Consider the following 15804-nt stretch of genomic DNA (forward strand, 5'->3'; position numbering starts at 1 on the left):
AGAAGGCTGAGCCCCAGCCTCTCCCCCTCTTCCTCATTTCTGATTCTCCTCCCCCCATTCCCATTTCTGCCTTTACCCCATCCTCCCTCTTCCCACACCTGCCCTATCACAGCCTCTCCTGCTTCCCACCTCCTCTTCTACCTCCCTCTCTTTTTACCCCCTTTCTCCCTCTCCTCTCTCCCTCCCTCCCAGAGACACCCATCCCCCTGGAGGAGGCAGCTCCATGCACCTTAAAGGGATAGTGGCTTCCTAGCGAAAAGTCATGAGTGAGAATCCTGAGTCCTTCTCTTCTGCTTGTTCAACCCTGGGCAACCTCTCAGGATGATCGTTCTATTTCTAAGCCATGGACTTAATGCCAGAAGGTGCCTAAAGGGCCATCTTGTTTGACAAGAGGGGAAATCGAGACACAGAGACTTTTTTTAAGTTGCTCAAAAGAGCTGGTAGATAATATCTTCCAGCCTGATCCATGAACCAGCTGGGAGGAAGACATGGGACCTCCTCTCCAGTTTAAACAGTTCTTTTAGAAAGCATTGAATGTAAACTTAGAAACCATCTATTTCTTCCATTCTAGCAAAAAGAAATTCCAGTAGCAGAGCTGAGATGCAAAACTAGGTCCCCTGACTTCAGTTCCAGGCTTCTTTCCAAGTCAATGAGCATTCACAGTGCTTATCATGACCTCCACTTGATGTTGTTGGAGTACAACAAAGCCCACTTGTGATTGCAGGCTAAGCTTAGGGCAAAGATCTCAGCAACAATTGAGCTGACCAAGGTGCTTGTTGTTCAGTCATTTTTTAGTCATCTCTGCCTCTCTGTGACCCCATTCAGGGTTTTCTTGGCAGAGATACTGGAGTGGTTGGCCATTTCCTCCAGTTCATTTTACGGATGAGGGAACTGAGGCAAACAGACTTGCCCAAGGTCACACAGCTAGTAAGTGTCTGAGGCTGGATTTGAACTCAAACAGATGAGTCTTCCTGACTCCAGGCCAACACTCCATTGATTTTCAAAAAGAAGCCCTCATTTCAAATGTTGACTTTGGTACCTCTATGCCACCTTGGACAAATCATTTCAACTCTCTGGGCCTCTGTTCCTTTCATCTTTAAAATGTCTAATCCCAGACTCAGAGCTAGAAGGATCCTGAAAATTCAATTAATCCACATAGTTCCACTTAGACAGATGAAGAAACTGAGTCTAAAGAAGTAAAGTGACCTGTCTATAAAGGTTAAGTTCTCAGTAAACAATGATGTCTACCATTAGGCAGCTAGGGACTACAATGGCACAGGACATGAATGCAGGAAGACCTGTATTTAAATCCAGACTAGTCACGTGTCTCTTCACCACTGTCTGCCTCAGCTTCCTCATCTGTAAAATGGAGATAATTAGACTTACCTAACTCCCAGGGTTGTGAGCAAAAATGAGAAAATATCTGTAAGATTCATAAATCTTAAAGCATTCTATAAATACCATCTATTATATCATCATCACCATCATCATCACCAGAAAGTTGTTTTGGGTACCACCTCTCTCTTACCTTCTTATCAAGTTCATTCCACTATCAGTCATTTGTAGGATCCATTTCCATCCCAAAGTACTCCTTATTTGGCATTCCTGTTGTCAACCAGGAAAGACAATGAACATTTATTAAGCACCTACTGAATTCCAGGTAATGTGCCTTTAGGTCCTGGGGATTTGAAGAAGGGGGAAAACCATCCTTGCCCTGCCCTCAAGGAGCTCACAGGAGGAAACAGTATAGAAACACCTATGTAAGAAATATATAGAGCCTAAACTGAACATAACCTTTGAGGGAAGGTATCATTTTTAAGAAGAATTGGGGAAAACTTCTTGGGGATGAGATTTTTGCTGGGACCTGAAAAAAGTCAAGCCAGGAGATAGCATGTCAACTAGTTTTTGTTTCTGATTTTTGAAAGTTGGGTTTCTTTAAGTCTTTTATCTTACTTGAATGGAATGTGATCTTTAACTGAGATAATATTTATTTAATGATTTCATAGAATTAGCTGGCTGATTGCTCTCTATGAACTACTATTGACTGTCCTTGGCATATTCAAACAACAGTAGTTCCAAGATTAATTTTGACCATTGCCTGAAATTTAGTGGGGAAAAAAAGCTTGACTTTGCTTCTGATGATACAATAATACCGATGCTGTTGTAAAAAAAAATTCTTATACATGAGAAGCATTACAGTAAAGTGCTGAGATTGTGATCAGTAAGATCTAATTTGAATCCTGCCTCAGACTGTGTGACCTTGGGCAAGACAAATCATCTCTAAATATCTTAATCTGTGAAATGAGGGAGTGGAACTATGTCAATGGTTCTGCAACCCCTCTCTGAATATCATTTCCCTCAGTGATAGGTTTGGATGATATGCTGCCTGAGATCCCTTAATAATAACTAAAAGTGGCTAATATTTGCCTAGTACTTTAATGTTTTCAAAGCATTTTGCAAACATTATCTCATTTAATCTTTACAACAACCCTGAGAAATAGGTGTTATCACCAACCCCATTTTACAGATGATGAAACTGAGGCAGACAGAGGTTACATGATTTGCTCAGGGTTAGACAGTGATTTGAACTTTGGTTGTTCAGACTCCAAATCCAGTACTTGCATCATCTAGCTGACTACTTACTGTAGTCTCCAGGTATAGCTCTATGTCTTTGAGCCTATGGTTGGAGTGATTTGAAGACATACGACTGCTAAAGAAACAGCTATAAAGAAGATATTAGAGTCATCATCTCTTGGTTCTAGCAGTCTAAATGCTTCTCTGTGGTGCTGGGGGAGTGGTAGGGAGAAAAGGATCAGGAGCTTGTGACTAGAGCCCCCATGCCACTTTATGTTTTTCCCTTTGATTTTTCATATATTTTTCATTCTTGCTTTTTAAACTGAAGCCCCCCTCTTGTTTCTTTAAAGAAAATACCATTATCCCTGTACCCTTAGAGAATAATTGGTGCTTCTGAAATCACTGAGGCATTTATCTTTGCATCTCCTTCATTTGGGTAAGCAATAGATAGCCTGTAAGTCCCACTGGTGTCTATACAATGTCAAGATATGACCCCAGCATGTTGAGTTCACCCCTGTCACAGACTTATGGGAGGACATAAACACCAAGATAGGCAGACCTAGATAGCAAGGAAACTGAGTGTCACGGTACATCATTGAAGGGAATAACCTTAGTAATGAAAACACAGATCCCCTCAAGGTATTGAAAGAATCAATCAACCAGGTGTTTTATTAAGGGCAGCTAGGTGGTGCAGTGGATAGAGCACCAGTGCAGGAGTCAGGAGGACCTGAGTTCAAATCTCACCTCAGACACTTGACTCTCACTAGCTGTGTGACCTTGGGCAAGTCACTTCACCCCAATTGCCTCATCCTGGGTCATCTCCAGTCATCCTGATGAATATCTGGTAACTGGATTCAGATGGCTCTGGAGGGGAAGTGAGGCTGGTGACCTGCACAGCCCTCCCTCATTCAAAAAAATAAAAGGCAAGTCATGTCATTATTTCTCTGATGACATAGTCTTCTTCGGCAATGAAGGACAAACACACTGTATGAAACTGCTCTGTTCCAGTAGAATTCCAGAGAAGTAGAATGGTACAGTGGATAGAGAGACAGCCATAGAGTAAGGGTAAATCAATTAACAAACATTTATTGACCGCCTAATAATATGCCAAGTTCTGTCTTAGGTGCTAGAGATACAAACACAAAAAATGAAACTATTCTTACTCTCTAGAAGTCCTGCCCTGTGTGATCCTGGGCAAATCACAACTTCTCAGCGGCCCCAGGGAACTCTAAAAGATGACAAACTGCAGAACACATAGAAAGCCACAGTGGGGACTCCCTCTATCAGTACAAACAAACACCAGTCTTAGAGAGCTGTCTGTCAAATTGAAAGGAGCCCCAGATGCCAGGTTGAGGCTGGGTCAAGGGAATGTGTTATGAAGATAGTCAGGGACCAGCAAACATGGTGCATCTGGATACCGGCAGATTATTTTTTTAAAGTAAGTAGAAGGCCTCAGGGTTTGGCGTGGACTCATCATGGAAGATTTATGAGAAAACATGGACAAAAGTCACACAGGATGAGAAAATGGGTGCTGAAATTGCACTACTACAGGGAACCCCCACATGGATGAGGTCCTAGATTCATCCAAGTGTTGAGGCAAAAACTGACAAACCGAAGTGTATCTATAGTAGGGTGATCATAGTAATGAGAAATCTGGAGATCATGACTTATGGGTAGTGTGAAGTACTTAGATCAAAAAAGAGAAGTCTTAGGCATGAAAATTTAAAAATTATTATACAGAAGATTTGTGTAGAAGGAGGAATAGTGGGCTCCTCATTCTGTAAGAAGCAGATAAAAGCTTGATATTGTCCAGAAGGAGAGGCTTTGTGCATAGAGAGCTGGAGGAGAGCCTGGGCTCATGGGCTAGATGACCCTGGACACTTCTCTAGAGTGTTCAATTGTAAATGAGTTGCCAACATGACTTACCTTAGTGGAACTTTCCATATATACATATATATGTGTGTGTGTGTGTGTGTATGCACATGTATACATACATACACACACACACACACACATACATTAGTTATTGTTCAGAGATCTAAGTTTTCCCAATGAAGTCATCCTCTTCCTGACTCTCCCAGAAGATGAATCAAATCTCTGGGTTTACATTGGCACTCATTAGAAGACCATTCTACTCCCTACTGAGTTGAACTTTGAGGACTTCTCTGGGGCTTCAGGCTGCCACTCCAGATTTACCCTATAACGGGAAACCTAAATCCCAGAATCAACTCATTCATAATCCACCCAGAGGACAGGCAAGCCATTGAGTCAGGAAGTCCTTGAAGGTCAAACCAGTCATGTTCCAGTGAGACCTTGTAAAATCAGTAGCCCATGTATTGGAAAAATTCACCATTCTGATGCTTGCGTGTCTATTGACTACTCTACTCAGGTCCAATCTCCCTTATCATTTAATTCTAGAACACCTCCTGTGGACTTCAGCCATAGCCTTCTCTTTAATATGCCTACTTTTCCCCTGCCCCACCCTGAATTGTCCCTATAGACCACACCATAAATCATTCCCAAAGCTTTAGTCTTTCTCCATGTCTTGATGCTTAAATGGCTCTATAGCACCATCTATTGGTACACAGCAAGCTCTCAAGATCCAGTAGACAACAAATAGGCAATGATATTTATGGCTATTTTACCTTGTGTTATAAGATTATAGATAAAGATCAGGAAGGAATCTCAAAATCCATCTACTCCAATTTCCTTTTCTTATATTTGAGGAAACAGAGGTTCAAAGAGGTTGATTTCCCCAAGGTCATACCCAGAACCATAGTCTAGGGCTGGTAGGGACACAGGAGGCCATCCCATCAACCCCTCTCATTTTACAAATAAGGAAAATGAGATACAAAAAGGGTAAGTGACTTCCCCGAGGCCACACTGTGGCCATGCTGTGCCCTGTGTCTGACATTCAAACCGTCCTCACTGTAGACTCTGAGAATCTCTGGCCCCCATCAAAGCTCATTTTAAACTCTACTTCAAACATGACACTGTCTCTGATCCCCCAAGTGACCTGCCCCATGGCCTATCTAATTTTTATGTTTCTGTTGGCTTGATTGTTTCTGCCTCATTGACTTATCAACTAGGAAGACTATCAGGGATTGGTTTTCTTTTTCTTATTTGTATCCTCAATGCTTAGTATAGTGCCTGGCACATAGTAGGTTCTTTAATGTTTTATATGTATTTGATTTTATGACTTTATGTATAGATCATCTTGATTTCTCTGTGAGCATGTTTCTTTCTTCTAAGTAAAATATAGGCTTCCTGAGGACAGGGGGGGTTTTGCATTGTTTTCTATCCTACATAATAATATAATGCCTAGAATGTGGAGATACTTATTAAAATACTTTTGCATCTGTTTCAACTGTAAGTTTTGGGTTATTTCTTAGCTAACATGGCAAAATGGAAGGAAATAAACATTTATTTACTGTGCGCCAGGCACTTTAGAATTGTTATCTTATTTGATCCTCATAAAAACCTTGGAGATGACTGCTTATTGTTAACTCTCTTAGTACATATAATTGAGGTAACTGAGGAAGATAGAAGTTAAGTGGCTTACTCAGTCATGCAATATTCAGGTCTTCCTGACTACAGACCCAGTGCTTTATCCACTGTGCCACCTAGCTCTTGGCTTATATTGGAGCCTACTTTCCTTATTGGGGAGAAAAGACAGCATATCATGCATTCTTGACTTTGTATGTGTGTGTGTGTGTGTGTGTGTGTGTGTGTGTGTATGTGTCTGTATGTATCATAAATCATTATGGTAGTACTGTGACTGCCTGAGGACTTCTTCTATTCTTAAATACATAAAGTGAAATACATATGATCACAAAGGAAATCAAGTATATTGAAATATAGTTACCCAGATATTTTTAAAAATTAGTACAGAGACCCCAGGTTAAGAACTCCTGGAATAGTGGAAAAGAAGGTGTAGACCTGGGGTGCAGGCAGATGGTTACAAGAAGAAGAGGGCTGCAATAGGGGATACAAAGAGAAACATACCCTGCAGGTCCATTTACACTAGGAGAGGGAGCTGTCCATTCTTCGGAGTCTGGCTCATGTCCCAGAGATTTGAGAAGAAGAAGGCACTCTCAGAAACAGGGACATCACAGCCACAGGACCATGAGTGTGGTGAACAAAGGCCAATTGAGAATCAAAATTGCACTATATAGAGCAGGTCAGTGGAGAACCACAATAGATGGTACATCAGAATGACAGTCTCTGGACCAGTTTGGTAAGGATGCACCCCTCCTCTCTGCCCCAACTCCCACTTCCAACCATTAGTGGTGATGTCCTAGCAGAAAGTCCAAATTGCCCCCACCCTATTTAAACCTTTGCTCTTGGGGGCTTTTTCTGTACTGTCTTCGGGGAATATGCCTTGGGGTATTGGTTTGAAAAGGGTGTGTTGAGTCAAAAATAGAATGTGTCTATGGATCTGATTTGCCCAGAGAGTAAAGAGATGCCATTCAGGGTCTTCTGCAAATTCACTCGATTTTTCCTTCCTTATTTTATGTCAAGTGGCAATCTCCATTGTCATAAATAAATGCTCCATCTGAATGCAGATGAAAGCATGCTATTTTTCACTTTTTCTGTGGTGGGTTTTTTTTGGGGGGCTCTGTGATTTCTTTCACAATATAACTAATGTGTAAATATGCTTTGCATGCTTGCACATGTATAATCTCTATCAAATTGCTTGCCATATCTGGGAGGGGGGAGGGAGAGAGAGAATTTGGAACTTGGAATATAAAAAAAAAGTTAAAAATTATTTTTACATGTAATTCGGAAAAATAAAATATTATTCAATCTGGAAAAAAAATACTCCATATGTCATTTTCTGAACAAGCTTCAGAAATTAAAATTTAGAGATATATTTACTTACACATATAGATAAAATGTGTATTTAAAATATAAAATTACATATATATAACCTTTTTGGAATAAATTTTGCATGTCAATTCATCGATAATTTTCCTTTTGTCTTCATAGATGCTGAATAAGTACACTCCCATTTTCCTTACATTAACTATATTTTAATACAAAATTCCCCTCTGTCATGGGCATACAGGGTGTCCATCTACTATCTATGGCATCATAGCATTCACCTGGTCATAAGGACATCTACACACTCTTGGAGCTGTCTGGTTCTCTACAAACTGCTCTCCTGCTGTTGGGACCAGGTTCCTAGGGAAGTACCACAATCCTCTGGTTACACTCCAGCTCTCTGAGGGTCCTCGGAGTAATGCTGTTTGGAGAGAATGTATGCTTTCTACTCACCCTTTGAACTCTAGAATCTCCACTAATTTATTTTCACTTCTGCAAACCAGCCACTCACAATGACTACATTTCTAGATCTAAAATATAACTATTTATTTAACAATGGAGAAAATAAACAATTACATCACAGTTGATTCATATTAGAACAAATGCATTGATAACAAAATGCAACATAATTCACCCATAACACTGGGTCACAAACTCCGACCAATGCGTTCAGTTTATATAGGGGAGAGTAGGCACATGTTTATTGTAACCTACCAAGGAGGCACAGGAGTGAGGAAAATTTATGTGTTCTAGGTAACTCACAATTCTAGAACCAGACTTCTTTTGGTTTCAGGAATTGAATACAGAAGTTCTTTGACGAACAAAGGCTCTGTGCTGAACAGATGCTTCCGCTGCTAAGATGAGTTGATCCATGATGTGTTTGATTAATCCCTCACTGAGTGTTATCTTAACTATTTAGTTAATCTGATGAGTGATCCTGTGCTTCTAGGTAGCTCGTCTGCTCAGTTGGAAACACTCCTCAATTGTAACTTTCCTGTCTATCACACAAGGCTTTGATGACGAAATCTGTACTCTAGCTGTCTCTCTGTCTTTCTTTTTCTGCCTATCTTTCTGTGTCTCTCTGTCTCTCTCTCTATTTCTCTATCTCCCTATCTATTTTGTCTCTGTCTCTCTGTCTCCCCCTCTCATTTTTCTTAAAGATAATCTGTAAATCCTCAGATCTTTCATAATTTCATTTCTTATAGTATAATAATAATCCATCATATTCATCTACCATAATTTGTTCAGCCATTCTCCAACTGATTAGCACTCACTTTGTGTACAGTTTTTTGCTATATAACAAAAAAGAACTATGATTGTTTTTGTCGTTGGAATATATACATGCGTCCTTTCCTTCTGACTTTGACCACTTATGGTATATGCTCAGCAATGGCATCACTAGATCTAAGGTTTTCACAGTTTAGTAAATTTTTTTATAAAAATTCAAATTGCTTTTTAAAAATGGACCATTTAGAATGGTTGGATCAATTCACAGCTCTACCAACAATGCACTAAGTACTGTACCTGTTTTCCCACAGCCTCTCCAACAATTGACATGTTGTTTTTATTTTTCTCAATCTTTATCAGTCCGGTAGGTGTGAGGCAAAGCTTCAGTATTGTTTCAAATTGCATCTTACTTATTATTCATGATTTGGACAATCTTTCCATAAGATTGTTGATAACTTGAACTTTTTTTTGAAACTTTTTTTTTATCTACAGAGGGATTACTCTTCTCCTTATATAGTTGTATCAAGCCCACATATATTTTGGATGCCAGAACTTTATTGGAGAAATTTGCTGCATTATTTCTTCATTCAATATTTCCCTTTCCATACGCAAATGATTTTGAATGTTATCAGAATTGTCCATTTAATAATTTATCATCATCTATTTCCCTTGTTGATCAAAAATTATTTGTCTCTAATTGTGAAATACATCCCCTTCCCTTATGCTTTAATTTGTTTATATTTAGGTCATGTATCCACATTGAGATTATTGTTATATATGGTATAGAATGGTCTAAACCTATTTTCTACCAGACTATCTTTGTTTTCACAGCAATTTTGTGAAATAAAGAATCTTTACCCCAGCAATTGATGTCTTTGGGTTTATCAAATGTTATGGCACTATGATCCATTGCTTTAGGATCTAATCTGTTCCACTGAACCAACTTAAACAGTGCTAAATAGTTTTTTGGCATTTACTGCTTTGTAGTATAGATTGAGATCTGGCACTAGGTCTATTTCAAGCTTTCTTGATATTATTGACTAGTTGCTAGAACACTTTATTCATTAGCTTTCTCATCTTTTTTTTTTTTTAATTCTGGAATAAAAGTTTACACACCTACATTGTTATAGGATGTTCTGTAAATTATTCTAATTAAAGCAGAGAATTTTGTTATTTTCCTGGAAACAAAAGTTGGGTAGAAAGGAAAATAAATTCATTTTGTTGAAAGACAGAAAATGACGACAATTGAATACATGCTTTTTAGCCTAGAGGAGCTAATAAATATGGAGTCAGTGTTTCAGACCAAATAACTAGGAGGCCGCTCAAATTGAGGCAGTTATGCCATGGAATTAGCAAGGGATCTAGAATCTGAAGATTGCTACTTAACTATGCATGTAACTTTAGGCCTCTCTCCTTAAGGATTTAGTTTGCTCAGTTGTAAAAGTGAGGAAATTTGGATAAGTTGACTCTTAAGGGTCCAGATTTCCAGGTGTAAATCTATGATCCTCTGAATTTGTGGTGCATTTAATGTGACTTTAAAAATGTTTGTGCCCTTTGTCTTTTATTTTTTCCTTTCTCAGAACTTCTATTTTGGGGAGACCTCAGACCAGCCATTTCTCATCCTCTGGACTATGCAACCGTGCTTCAGCTGCCTCCTCACTCTGCTCCTATGGGTGCGCCCTTCCCTGAACTTCCATTTTTGGGAAAGGGCTGAGACCAGTCACCCTTCATTCTCCATATTTGCCACATTTCTGATACCTCCCCTCCCCCTGTCTTTCAGATGCTCATGTATGTGTTTCCTTCTCCCTACAGAGAGGAAGCTCTCTGAGGACAGGGGCTCTCCTTTTTGCTTATAATTAGTTCCCCAGTGCTTAGCAAAGTGCTTGGCATATAGAAAGTACTGAATAAATGTTTGTTGACTGTTGACTGTGGCAGAAAGTAACCCCCCCAAAAAATTGTAATAGAAGTATTTCAAATCATATACACAGAGCTGAAACCAGTCTTTGAAATTATGCTGTCCAACCTTTATAATTTGCAAAAGAAAGTGATAGCTAAAGAAGTGAAAAGACTTGTCCAAAGTCTCACAGTTAGAAAGTGGTTAAGCTGGAATTTGAACCCAGGTCCTCTGACTCCCAAACCAGCAATCTTTCCAAATTGATAGGCTTTGTAGAAGATTAAGAACAGCTCCCTTATATGTATCCTCTTAAGATCTGCATTATCTCATTTGATTTGCACAACTCTGTAAAGCTGGGCTATCATTATTGTTCCCATTTCACAGACAAAGCCTCAGAAGATCCAGAGAGGATAAGTGTCTTGACTATGATCGTGAAGGTAGTGTTTATTAGAGATGAGATTCAAATTTAGCTCACTCCTAACTCCAAATTCAGAACTTTCCAATAAATTACCCTTCTCAGTGATTTAGATCTAAATGTCAAAACATTCTGAAAGCTATTTTCTTGTTTATGCTGTGGTTCAGTGGTTCTCAAAATGTGATCTCCTGGGGATCCCCGAGACCCTTTCAGGGGGTCTGTAAGAATAAAACTATTTTCACAATAATATTAAAATTTTACATTTGAATATGGGAAATAGTATAACTTACGTAAATAAAAGCTCTCTGAGGATGTCTTCATAATTTCAAGAGTATAATAGACTCCTCAGAACAAAACATTTGAGAACTGTTGGTGAGGTATATACTGAATTGGAAGTTAGGAGATCTGGGTTCTGTCTGCCTACCTCTGCATGACTTACTAATTTTTTAATTATGGGCAATTCATCAAGTAACTGAAAGCCTCCAGGCCTCAGCTGCCACATCTGTAAAATGTATCTAATAATTTATCTGCTTTCAAGGGGTTGGATGATGGTGCTGAAGTGGGAGGGGACCATCTCTTCCAACCTCAACATTTTATATCGGAGGATGCTCAGGCAGGGAGATCAAGTTATTCACCCAATGACATACAGTTAGCAAGTTCTAGGGCTGGGATTTGAACCTGGACTTTCTGATCCTGGAGCCAGTGATCTGCATAGTACTTGAATAACAAAATGTCTTCCCTTCACTCTTTATCTTATTTGAAACAGTAACCAAGGTCTCCCAGTACATCCTGGATCATCTCCAGTCATCCTGAGGAATATCAGGTCTCTGTATTCAGATGGCTCTAGAGGAGAAGTGAGGCTGGTGACTTGCCCTCCCTCACTCAAAACAAAGTCAAGTGCAAATCATGTCATCATTTCTCTGATGGCATGGTCTTCTTCGACAACGAAGGACAAACACAAACAATCTTATTTGAACAACACAACAACCCAGTGAGGTAGACCTATTTCTATCCCCATTTAGGGGCGAGGCAACTTAGGTTCATTATGACTAAATGACTTAGTCACAAAGCCAGTAGAAGTCGAATGCAAAGCAAGGTCTTTCTGACTTGGAGTCACATTGCTTCATCACAGATGATTGCTTAAGGCACATTCCACTCTAAGGACTATATGATCTGGTTTGTGATTCTAAATTGTTAACCCAGAGTCCTTTTTAAATTTTTTCATACAAGGGAGAGAAGGCTGCGGGGAGGGGGAGAGAAGGAAGAAGAGAAGGGAGAGGGAGATAAGGACAAAGACAAATGGAGGGGGAGAGGAAGATGTGGAAAAGCAAGACAGAGAAATGAGAAGAGAGGGGGAGAGAGGGGAAGAAAAAGAGGAAAAGAGAGAAAGAGAGGAAAAGAGAGAAAGGAAGTGAGAAGGAACAGAGAGGGGGAAAAGGAAAAGAGAGAGAGGGGAAAAGGAAGAGAGAAAAACAGGGGGAAAGAAAGGAAGAGAGAAGGGGAAGAAAGGAAGGGGGAGAGAAAGAGAGACAGACAGAGAAAGAGAGGACAGAAAGGAGGGGGAGGGGGATAGAAACACTAGTTCTGGAGTTTGACCTAGGTCCAAATCCTACTTTTGGAACTGACTGACTGTAATCTCAGTTTCCCCAACTGTCGTCGAGCAGGGCAAAGGTCTGGGTGATCTCTTTCAACTCAAGCTCTATGATCCTATGAAGTTTAGAAAAGGGAAATGACCTACTCAAAGTCACACAGTACATCGCAGTAAATGTCAGAGTCCCCATGAAATGAAATAATTCACAAAAAGCAGTCTTCTCAAGTTGTTACCTCCCCGAGCGCTACCGTAGCTGGTCGGTAGGTGGTGCAAGTACATAAGATGTTTCAAAAGACTGCTGTTTTCCTTAGCCCAGAACTATTTTTTTAATAAGGGGGAGGAGGAGGGAAGATTTGGAAGGAGGAACGAGGAAGAGGACTGGGAAGCCCCAGTAATCCAATTAATCAATTCAAAGTTAGCGGTAACAATAGGGGCTTCCAGTCTCCCTGCACCTGGATCAACCAGCACCTGCCTCTGGGCTCTGGTCTCACAAAGCGTGACCCAACGCATAGCAACGCCTTTAAGCTGCCCCACTCTCCAGGTAGTCAATGGTCATTAAGCAAAAGTCTGGTCCGTTTGCGGACGATCCTTTCCTTAAAGGTGGTCGAAGGGTGGTTGGAGATGCTTCTCTTGGAACTGAACTCAATGTGACGCCCATCTCAGACAGAATGGTTAAGGTCCTTTGTGGAAAATTGGAACCAATATAAAGGGAGGCTGGGGGGAATGGGAGGGGGGGGGGTCTGTTTGCCCTTTAGGGGCATAAAGCCTTCCCCGCTGATATCTTTTTCAGGATTAAAGAGAATTCAAATGAAAGGGTTCCCTCCCCCTCCCCCCCCCCCCCGCCCCATGATTTTCTTTTGTGTTCTCCTACATAGTGGGGGCTTTATATTGCGGGTAGATCGATTATATTTGATGCACTTATGTAAAGAGATCTCCAAACTTGGGAGGATTTGTCTGGTTCAGTGATCTTGGCAGCGTATCTGCTTGGAATTTCAGAACCCATATTCATTCAGATAAATCCACATCACTTTTCAGATAAAGAAATTGACTTCAATAGCTTAGACAACTTCACACAGGAAAGGATGCTTCAGAAACTGGAAGGACGTGAACCCCGATTTTCCGATTTTCTACCAGAGCTGTCTTTCCCCTGCAGCCTGCCGACCATATTTGGCTTCCCAAAACCATCTGTTAATAGTTGATTGGCAAAGGGTTCTCTTTTGAAAAGATGCTCGCCTCCGGGTGCTCTTTACAGTCAGTCTGCAAATATTTCTGAGACCTGCAAATGCACTGTTACCTTTGCTGGGCTCACAAAGCGCGGGGTAGGAGTGTAGAGATGATCCAAGAGTTTAATGAGCGCCTAATAGGCTTGCCTGTCTCCAAGGTACAGAGGTTAAGTGCGAAGGGTGGCTTGCTTCCTTTCCAACCTGTTGGATGAGTAAATATTTCCCCATTCCTTGCTGACGAGAGAAATGGGGTGGGGAGATGACATCTGGGGAAACTGGCTGAACAACGAGGTTGTTCTCTCGTTGCACCGCAAGGAGTCGGGCTGCAATCGGACTTTGGGGGAGACGTTGATGGACACAGGACACGTGGCGACACAATGGGGACACACGACTGACCTCAGCCACTTCGGCAAACTGCCCCTGCCCTTTTGAAGCAGGCGGAAACATTCCAGGAGACCCTGGGGCCCCGACAACGCTCCCATTCTGTTCCCACCCAGTCACCCACCCCTCCAAATCCCCTCTTCCCAACACAAACACCCAAACCATCCCCAGAGCAGCCATCATCTCCCAGTACGCATCCAACCAGGGGCGCAGGTGCCAGACAGCCCTGGAGGCCCCTTTCAACCAGTCTAGACTGCCCCTGAAGTGCAAACTTTAAAGTGTGAGTAAGCCAAGTCCACCACTGCCTAGCCTAGCTCCCTGACCACTCCTGGACTATTATTCCAAGAGTCAACGCTTTACCTCCAAGAAAGCTCTAGTTAGGGTAGGCATTTGTGACGTCGTAAAGCGGTCTGGACCTTGAAAATCCCCGAAAGAGAGAAGAAAGAATGTGGGAAGGGGGATTTCGAAGAGTATGAGTGAGGGGAGGGTAAAGGAAAAGCCAGAGGAGGGGGATGCATGGTAGAGGGCTTGAAATGTTGTTCGTCAGACCTCTCTTGACTGCAGTTTAATTCAGGAAGGCACAATCGTGTGTGTGTGGGGAGCGGAGGGAGTAATAGGGCTTTTCTTCTCTCCAGCCTATATGCAAACTGTCACTTCAGGTTAGCTTGAGACCTTATCTAGCTCATTAGCATGAGCTGTGTCTAATGTGCTTAAAACCTCTAATTATTTATTATGCCCTAATGGAGTGGCTGGGGACACCGGTGTGGCACCTCTAAAATTGGCATTTCTGTGGAACAAAAGGGTCCATTCCAACTTCACATCCTTGGGATGGTCTAGGAACCGTGGTCCCGGCATGGCATGAACCCTTCTCTCTGATCATGGGGAGAGGGAGACACTGGCGTGGCCCCTCTGAAACTGGCATTTTGTGGAAGAGCCCATGCCAACCCTAAATCCCCGGAATCATCCAGAAACCCTGGTCCGGCGTGGCATAAACCCTCCTCTCTGATCACGGGGGAGAGGGGAAGTGGAGAGTTCAAACCTCTCTCAGATCATTTGGGTAAGACGATGAGAGAGAAAAGATTGGGGGGTGTGGAGAAGTAGGGTTCCGTTGGCACCTGGCAAGACTTAGCACCGAGAATGTGCAGTTAACCAGGTTCGAGGTGTTCACTCGCCCTCCTGTTTTGAATTCTGTCGTTTTCAGTGAGTGCCTCAAGTCTTTACATGACTAAACCCTAGCTCGGTTTGCTGGAGAGTTCGAAGCTGCAAAGTGCTGGAAATTTTAAAAATCTGCAAGCAGATGATTTAATTTCAGATCGCTGGATTGAGAGTACCGTTTAGAGAAAGACATGAGTATTGGGAGTCAGGGACGGACTGGCTAATAAAGTCCTTTTACTGTGTTAAAAGACGATCCTAGTGAAGTTTGAAAAAGCCCTTTACACTAAGAGTCTAGGCACATACACACACATACACACAAACCCTGCTTTATTCAGAAAACAGTTTCAAAATAAGTTAACCTCTGTAGGTCCCCCCTCCCTGCCCCATACCTCCTCTGCCTTCCTCCCTCCCTCCCTCTCCCCCTTTCGAGTCTTGTTTTGTTTCTCTGCGTTGCACCAACTATTTTTTATCTTTATTCCTTCTATTTCTCCCTTTCCATTCATTCTCCTTTTTGTGTGTG

The 15804-nt window shown here is 41.5% G+C and overlaps 1 long non-coding RNA gene across 1 annotated transcript; it reads left to right on the forward strand.

The window, feature by feature from the left end:
• Positions 1 to 12833: 12833 nt before the first annotated feature.
• LOC140531542 (uncharacterized) lies at positions 12834 to 13751 on the forward strand. Its single transcript, XR_011976365.1, has 2 exons — positions 12834 to 13202; positions 13561 to 13751. It is a non-coding gene; the product is annotated as an uncharacterized lncRNA (long non-coding RNA).
• Positions 13752 to 15804: the final 2053 nt, after the last annotated feature.

This window comes from Notamacropus eugenii, chromosome 3, assembly GCF_028372415.1.
Source record: "Notamacropus eugenii isolate mMacEug1 chromosome 3, mMacEug1.pri_v2, whole genome shotgun sequence".
Lineage (NCBI taxonomy): Eukaryota > Metazoa > Chordata > Mammalia > Diprotodontia > Macropodidae > Notamacropus > Notamacropus eugenii.